This window comes from Lygodium microphyllum, chromosome 13, assembly GCF_053477565.2.
Source record: "Lygodium microphyllum isolate KBCC chromosome 13, Lygodium_microphyllum_v1.1.10, whole genome shotgun sequence".
NCBI classification, from domain to species: domain Eukaryota; kingdom Viridiplantae; phylum Streptophyta; class Polypodiopsida; order Schizaeales; family Lygodiaceae; genus Lygodium; species Lygodium microphyllum.
In genome coordinates, this window is record NC_141147.1 from 101,991,677 (window position 1) to 102,000,278 (window position 8,602).

The following is an 8,602-nucleotide window of genomic DNA, read 5'->3' on the forward strand; positions in this document are numbered from 1 at the left end:
TCACCTTCATGTGGTAGTCATTGATGCTCATACTTTCTCTTTGCACATTGTGCAACTCTTGCTTGAGCTGCATTTTCCTCGCTTGCGTATTTGTGCTATACATTTTTAACAGAGTATCCCATGCCTCCTTTGGCGTACTTGCATCCTGAATATGCACAATCATAGAGTCTGAAATACTGATAGACAGCCAATACATAACTTTTCTGGCTCTCTCATGCCATCCTTTAAATGCCTGCATTTGTTGTTGATTGGGAACATCAGGAAGAACTGGTTCTTCTTCATTTCCTGCAACGAATTCCCAATATCCTTTTCCCATAAGGAAATTTGTCATTCCAAACTTCTATGCTTGGAAGTTGTTCTTGTCAAGCTTTTCAGTGACAATCTGTGAAAGAGAATCAGACGCCATTACAGAACACTGCAAAGAATTCTGTCACTGCAAAATACACAGCTTCAGCCTCACAAGGGCAAATCTGCAAAACTGACGAAAGTGGTATTTGACCACACAGTCACTTCCTAGTGATGATTTTGCATCAACAGGCAACAAGGATGATTCTGTAACTCCCAATGTCTCTGCGCATAGGCATATGATGCAATTTCTACAGTAACGTTTCACTGACCTGTAGAGCAGTGGCTGCACAGCAAAAAACAAGGCCTTTTTCTGAGTGTGTGCGGAAAACTTCCATCTCCAAAATAGGCCCCGAAATGGCCTCGAATCAAAAAAACAGGGCAACTAAGGGCTAAAGGCCTCTCCCGCAGCATATACTGCCCTCTTGCTACACCACAAAGGGCGTCTCAATCTGAGACATTGCACTCTTGCACTTTCCGGCTGTGCTACCTGCAGAGACTTGCTCCCAAACTCGAAAAATGAAAGCAACACTGGTCCTCTTACCAGAACACCGCGAACTTGGTTTGCTTTCTTGAGCTCCTTACCACAAACCAGGCTCTGATACCATGTCAAGATTGTGGGAGAGAAGGAAGGAGTCTCACTTGTAGCTTTCTTGCTTGCACAATGGGGGAATACACACACAGGGGGAGGCTGAAAACAGTTTTCCTCTTCTTAGTTGTGTAAGCCAAAAGAACTCTAGTACAAAGAAATAGAACAACCCTATATATGGGTCTCAAAACCAAACTCAACTAACTAAGGTGGCATACTAAATGAGCCACGAACTAGAGTAGATAAGGATAGCTGTCATTTAGCTATTATTCATGGGCGGTGTACCAACCGCATCTGCAGCTAACAAGTCGATGACATAAATGCACAACGGTCACCCTGGCATATCACGAAAGGAGCTCGATATCTCAACAGATCTCATGTGTTCCAAGTGTAGTCTTGAAGTAGTGGAGCTTCTCAGCTTCCAAGGCCTTGGTGAAAAGATTTGTAGCCCGATTCTCTATATTGACATAGACCAAGTTAATGTCACCTACTAAAACCCACTCTTGAATGGAATGGAAATAGACCTCTATGTGTTTAGGTTCAAGAATTATACATTAGATCCTTGGCTAGGTCAATATAGCCTTCTTGTCCACATGCAACCCCAAATCACTAATTATCTTATCTACTCCAAGCTCAAGGATATGCCAAGCTAGGTCAACAAGATCATGTAGGATCACCAAGTGCAAACTACCAAGTGTGTTGATACCAAATCAAAGATCTTATTTAAACCTCAATAATAAGACACAACTCTAATAAGGAAAACAACCACCAACTCTAAGAAGCCAAATAATGAAAAAGCTATGGTCATGTACAAATCAAAGAGCTCACGAATTTACGAGTCACAATATCAATAGCCCTTTCCTATTGATCAACACATACTAGAAAAGAAAAAAGATAATAATGTGCATGTAAAAACACAATAGATCCATGCTATTGTAAAACCTTTCATAATAAAGAAAAAAGTCCCAAATACTTTCCTTCAAACTATGGAGCCAAAATAGTAACAGTCCCTAGCTAATACTAACCCTCTAGTGAAAGAAGAAGGTAAAGGAAAGAAGATACTGGACCAAACCTTGACCAACAACAAGTGAATCCATTGAGCTAAAAAATTCCTCTAGTAAGTTGGTCAAAACTTAAGGGTGCAAATAGTTTGGAACCAAGTTATGAAATGAGATCTATGCTTGAACTAGCAAAGGGAATGTCAAGCATTGGGTTTAGGCATAATCAAATGCTTCGAATCCCTAAAGAGATCATTTTATTCTTTTGGCACAACTATATGATCTCTTGGATATTTGTACCTGGATAAAGAGAATGCCAATGCACTTAATGATATGCCAAATACTTTGAAGGAATACGGGCATATCTTTAACCGCCAAGAAATAATGGCAAATAGACTAAAAGACACCTTATCAAAGGAAGTAGCCAAAGTTGCAAGTTTCCTCACCTCATTTAGAACTACGTGTTGGATCAAAATGCACAAAATGAAAAATGGTTTGAGCTTAGAGCTTCATTTTAGCAAAAAAGATTTTCAAATCATGACCAATTTTGAAGAATGGAGAACCATAAATGCAAATCTGAGTAGGATTCAACATTATAGCTCCCACTTTACTTAGAGTGATGGTTAATACTTAAAAATATCAGTTGTCATAAGGCATAGAAGAGAATCCTCTATTAGAATAGAGTTTGACTAAGAAAGAGATGCATGTGGCTAATAACTTAGGCACAAGTCACATTATCTTGGATGTCATATGTTATATCATGTACCTAGTTGTTTAACCCTATGACCAAGATACACATACTTTTCTTTAATACAATCTACTTTTCTACCAATGGCTTCTTCCTTAAGTCATATTCCTTCTATATTTTAAGAAAAACCCATTTTCCCTATATATAAATAATCACGAAAATCTTAAATGCCTCAAAAAATAGGAAACACAAACAAAAATTACACTAGCACTTTGGATTATATTCTTTGATCAATCTTGCAATTTAATTAATTACTTGCATGGGACTTACATATCAAGAGCATATAGAAAGTTGCAAGAACCCAAACTTGAAGAGAAGACCAACAAGATTGGGAAAGTTAATTACTTCAACACATCGAGGTTAGGAGGGGGCAAGATGCAATCTACTTCCTCATTGGCATCTCAAGAAGAAACAAAACCATATCATCCACCAATCATACCCTATCGTCTTCAAATAGATAAGTCTTGACTTATGCCTCATCACAATAGCAACATTGTATAATAGGACTTGTACCCTACTTCAACAAAAACTTAATTTCTCTCCCAATACACCAACAATGAGCCCAATTCTTCTTAAAAAATAACCCCATCAACATCAAGGTATCTGACTTCAATCATCTTGGACCTTAATTTTTATTGTGTGCTTTTGGAGGATTTTCTATAATAGCCCACGTACATACAAAAATTCCTACATAAGAAAGGTTGTTGAGAGTTAGGCAATCACACCCATTTGTATGCTTCTTGTTAGGGAGCATCTGGGCAGGGAAATGCAAGCAACTAGTGCCTAAATCCCATAGGCACAGTGAGGAACAGTACTACCATCATGGAACTATAAAGCTATGTACTTGACTATAATTTTCAATGCAATGCTATTGTACCTTGTCCTTTCACTCTTGTCTCTTTGTCATCTCAAGATTGTGGTTAGTTTGAGCTCTCATGATTATTGTCTAATCCATATCCCTCATGCTTCTTGTTCATGAGCTTCAACCTCCATAGCATAGCCATGCTCTAGATCCATGTTTGTCAAAATGGTATCATAGCCATGGTGAGCATGGCCCAATTCTAAAAATCCTTCCTTCGAAACTCCGTAGCCTCAGTCCAACTCAGATTAAGCAATTGACTTCATCACTTCACTCTATCTCCACTCTATGCTTCATGTTTACCATAACTAGCAACACCCTATCTGCTTGGAGCTCCTAGGTCTCTTGAAATAAGCCATATCAGCTCATGATTTTTTCTATGGACCTCCTCCTTTGCTTAGGGCACTCCTTGCTGTCACCTAAAACCCTAACATTGATGCCTCCTTAAACCAGCATTACGCCTTCAACGATTTGCTATGTAGAATGTGCCTATGACCTATCGTACAGCTCCTACCCCCAACAATATATGGTTGTGATCAATCCTAAAACCATAGGGATTTTTAAAGCTCACTCTATAGACTCTCTCCCCATCAAGTATCTCTTGAAGAAATCATGTCTACGAGCTACTATCATCTCTTGAAGCAATTATCTTTATGAGTTGTTATTAGTAAAAAAATCAGACGACCTACTAAACTCTATTCTCAAACTCCATAACTTTTGAGCTCAAAGCTCATAAACCTCTTCACCTTCTAGTTTCTTTGAGCTCAAACTTGCTACTACCACTCTAATTTACTATACTACTTGGCTTCCATGAAATCAAATCAACAAGAAGGGGAAGACTTGGAAGACTCAAGCTCAACTAAGCTCAACTCAAGAAGATTCAAACTCAAGCAAGCATAGTGTCTGCTGATACTCATCTAGTGCCTCTTGATACTTGTGTCCTTTGACGTAATCATCTCATTACTAGTCTAAATTTGAGAATTTTGGTGCTAATTTGTTGTTGTTCCAATCACTTAACATGGGAAAATACTCATTGTCCTACCGCTTGAAGGGAGTCGGGTTTCACACCTAGCAAACAAGGATAAAAACTATCCTAATGAAGAAGGGCTTATGGATAATCACCAATGATTAGGAGAAGAAGTCTCAAGATGCTGCTCTTGTAGTACTTGCCAGAAGAGGGATGACAAAGCTCAAGTCATCATAAAGCTTGACTTGGATGATAGCTACATCCATCATGTGGTTACTTAAGAAACCTCTCATGACACATGGAACCAGATGATGGAAACCTTGTTTGGAGCTCAATTCAAATCCTCTAAACAAGGGCTCTTAATTGAAATCTTTAGACTTGATATGAAGAGCACTACCTCTCAAGAAACTCACTTAAATTACATGGAGAGTCTTTTAACTCAACTTGCAGGAATTATAATAAAGATGGATGAGAATGTATGCATTGGTGTTTTATTGAAAAGTTTTCCTCCCGAATATAGTAATTTTTCTACTATATTAATTAATATTCCAAACCCTAAATTGGTTGACATTAAGGCCTCTTTGCTAGAAGAAGAAAACAATATCTAAAGCAAAGAAGAGACAAGTACTTCAAAAGATGAACAAGTGTTGTATGTAAACAACAAGTACAAGGGAAACAAAGACCACTTGGTTTGTGACTTTTGCAAGAACTGGACACATTGAGAATTTTTGTCATGCCTAGAAAAGGTCTTAAAAGGCCTACATCTTAGCTATGAAGAAGAAGAAGAAGAAGAAGAAGAAGAAGAAGAAGAAGAAGAAGAAGAAGAAGACCATTGAGAGAAGGACAAGCCTCACTAGTCCTTCTATTCCCACTACTCTGATCAACTCTTTTAATTCTTGTATGAACTTGCCTTAGTGCTCCTTTCATAAGCTTTGTAAAACTCCTCATGTAACTTTTGGCACTACAGCCTTTGTACACCTTGTGAAGCCCCTATTACAACCTCTAGATGTCCACCATGTTTTTGGTGTCAGGAGTGGTTTTTGCTAGTATTGTAGTATAGCATTATAGATTTACTTGGTAAAAATGGATGTATCTAGGAAAACTCTCAACTAGGAAAAGCAAGAGAACTTGGTAAAAATGAATGTATTTAGGAGAACTCTCAATTAGGGAAAAATGAATTATTTTGAGGGCCTTCACATGCAATATCTTTTCTAAAGAAGAGATGTTGTTCCAGTCTAGTAGTGAAATCCATAGTGATGTGTGTCCATTTCCCTTCAGGAATAGGCAAGGGCTATAGTTGGCCTAAGCATACTATCCTTATTCTATTGGCATGGGACACTACTAGCCACAAAATCCGTGACATCCCTCCATAGGCCCTTACAGTGAAAGCTCTTGAAAATCCTATCATATGTTTTGAAAACACCCAAATGACCAATAGTGGGGCAAGAATGCATCTCTTCCATGATATTTCATGTGAAGGGAGAAGTGTGGGGGATTTCAATCTTACCGTGGGAACATATAAGGCCATTTATTAGTTGATCTTGGGAGTTTTTGTCTATTATCCCATGCTGAAATTCTTGAAAATATGTGGCTGAATTCCTCATTTATCAAATAAGCCTCTTGAAGCTCCTCAATGCAATCACTATTCAAATCTAAAATGGAAGATACTCTGCATGCCCACATTCATGATAGTGAATCAACCACTACATTGTCTTTGCTCCCAATGTGAGAGACATCAAAATCATAATTTTATAAGGTTTCCACCCATCTCCTCTATTTAGGAGTCAAAGTACACTAAGTCAAGAAGTATTGGAGGACTCGATGGTCACTCTTCACTCTAAATCAAATTCCATAGAGATAATAGTGCCATGCCTTAATAGCATGAAGGATAGCCAACATCTTGTGGTCATAAATATTCATCTACATCTCCTTTTCATCAAGCTTACAACTCTCAAAAGCAATCATAAGACAACCTCGATATCTCTACCACTAGCATCACACTAAATGGTAAACTCTTTGGAGAAGTTAAGGTGTACGAGGATGGGGGCTGAAGAAAGCATTTCCTTCAATTAGTTAAAGATACAATCAGTAATAGCATCCCAGAAAAATAATTCCTTCTTTAACAACCGATCTATCAAAGGTGCTATAATGATGGCATAATGCTTGATGAAATGTCTATAAAATGAAGACAGACCAAGAAAACCATGTAATGAAGTGGTTCTAGATAGTGTGGGAAAGTCCTTAACACAATTCACCTTTTGGGGTCAACTTGTATGCTATTTTCACTAACAATGTGCCCCAAGTACTCCACTCAGGTTTGCATATGAAGATGCACTTACTAGCCTTAGTAGATAGCCTATGCTCTCTCGAGACATCAAACACAGTTTGACATATTGACATATATCAAGTGGTCCTCTAATGATTTTCCATAAATAAGAATGTCATCAAAGAATATGAGCACAAAATTGAAAAGAAAGGAGTGTAATATTTTATTCATGAGGCTTTGAAATGTAGTAGGGGCATTTCTTGTATATGTATTCAATGATAGCTAGAGCACATATCAATCTTAGTGAAATATCGTGCCACTTTCAACTCATCCAAAAATTCATCAATCCTTGGGATAGGATACTAGTTCTAGATTATGATCTTATTCAAGTCTCTATAGCTAATGCACATGCAAAAAGAGAAATCTTTGTTCTTGAGACTAGTAGGACTAGAGATGTGAAAGGTGAGAAAATCGATTCAATGAACCCCATCTCAAGTAACTCGTTGACTTTCTTTGTAACTTCTTTACACTCACACTTGGAGAGTCTATAAGGTGGCTTATTCATTGGTTTAGAATGTGGTTCTAGATCAATCGGGTGGTCCACTTGCCTCTTAGAGGGAAGGGCTATAGGCATCTAAAATAAGTCAGCATACTCCTTGAGTATGGCTTTCAATGTTGAACTCTTAAATACTCGTGAGGAATAATTAGAATTTTACTTATTCAAGTGTAAATTAAAGATCTATGAGCACTTCTTAAACTCTCATTTGAGTTGCTTCGCTACTATAATTAGTTGAAAATTAGCATTATCATGAACTCCCTCTAATCGGATGAGTTGTCCATGCATAACAAACTCCATGTAGAGTTGAGATAAGTTCATAGCAATCTTACCCAAGTGTTTCAACCATAAACAACCTAAGACAACATCAATGGGGCCCATGTCTAATGCAACTAGAATAGCTAATGCCACATAATTTTTTGCCAAGCACAGAAAAACTTTGGAGCATACATGTGTGTTGATTTCTTCTTCACCATTTGCTACTTGAAATTTTAGGGGGTGTTGTAATTAGATAGGGATGCATTTCAATGAATCAATAGATAATTTATTGAAAAAACTATGTGTACTACCACTATCCATTAGGATAAGTACATGCTTTCCATTAGTGCTTCATTGAATGCACAGGGTACTGGGGCTTTTGGAGCTAGTCTCTGTATCCATGGAGATGGAGCAAAGGGAGGTAGTAGCTCGAGGGGGTGCAGTAGGAGTGATCAAATCAAATCATGATGTAGGTAGTCACCTGTCAAAGGAAAACTCACTCTCCAGATCATAGAGCTATTCCTAGTTCAAGTCCTCTACATAATTCTCATTTTCAGCATGTGCAAGGGTATTTGTAGCGTTATGCAAAAAGTGACTCAAACATTGTTAAGACTAGGGAAGAAATGATTGGAGAAAAATATTTAAAACCCTAGATCATGGCAGGTAGAATCAATAGATCATTGTCATGATGAGGTATTTTACCGAAAGACTTTGAAGCGTTATGAATGTAAGCTTTCCTGGAGAAGGAATATCTTGGATGAAAACATGGAAACATGGGTAGCTTTCTACAACTCACTATCTTTCAAACAAGGGAATCCCACTTACATACCTTATCCTAGAATGCACAAATTTGACTATGACTCTACAAAGCATGGTAGGTACAATTTCCCTTTGATATTCAATAATAATGCAAAAAAGGAAAATGATAGCCTCAAGTTCCAAGAGAATGACTTTATTTCTTCTTTAAACAACTTGTGGAGGATTTCTCATCCTATTCAAACCCCACTTTTATTACA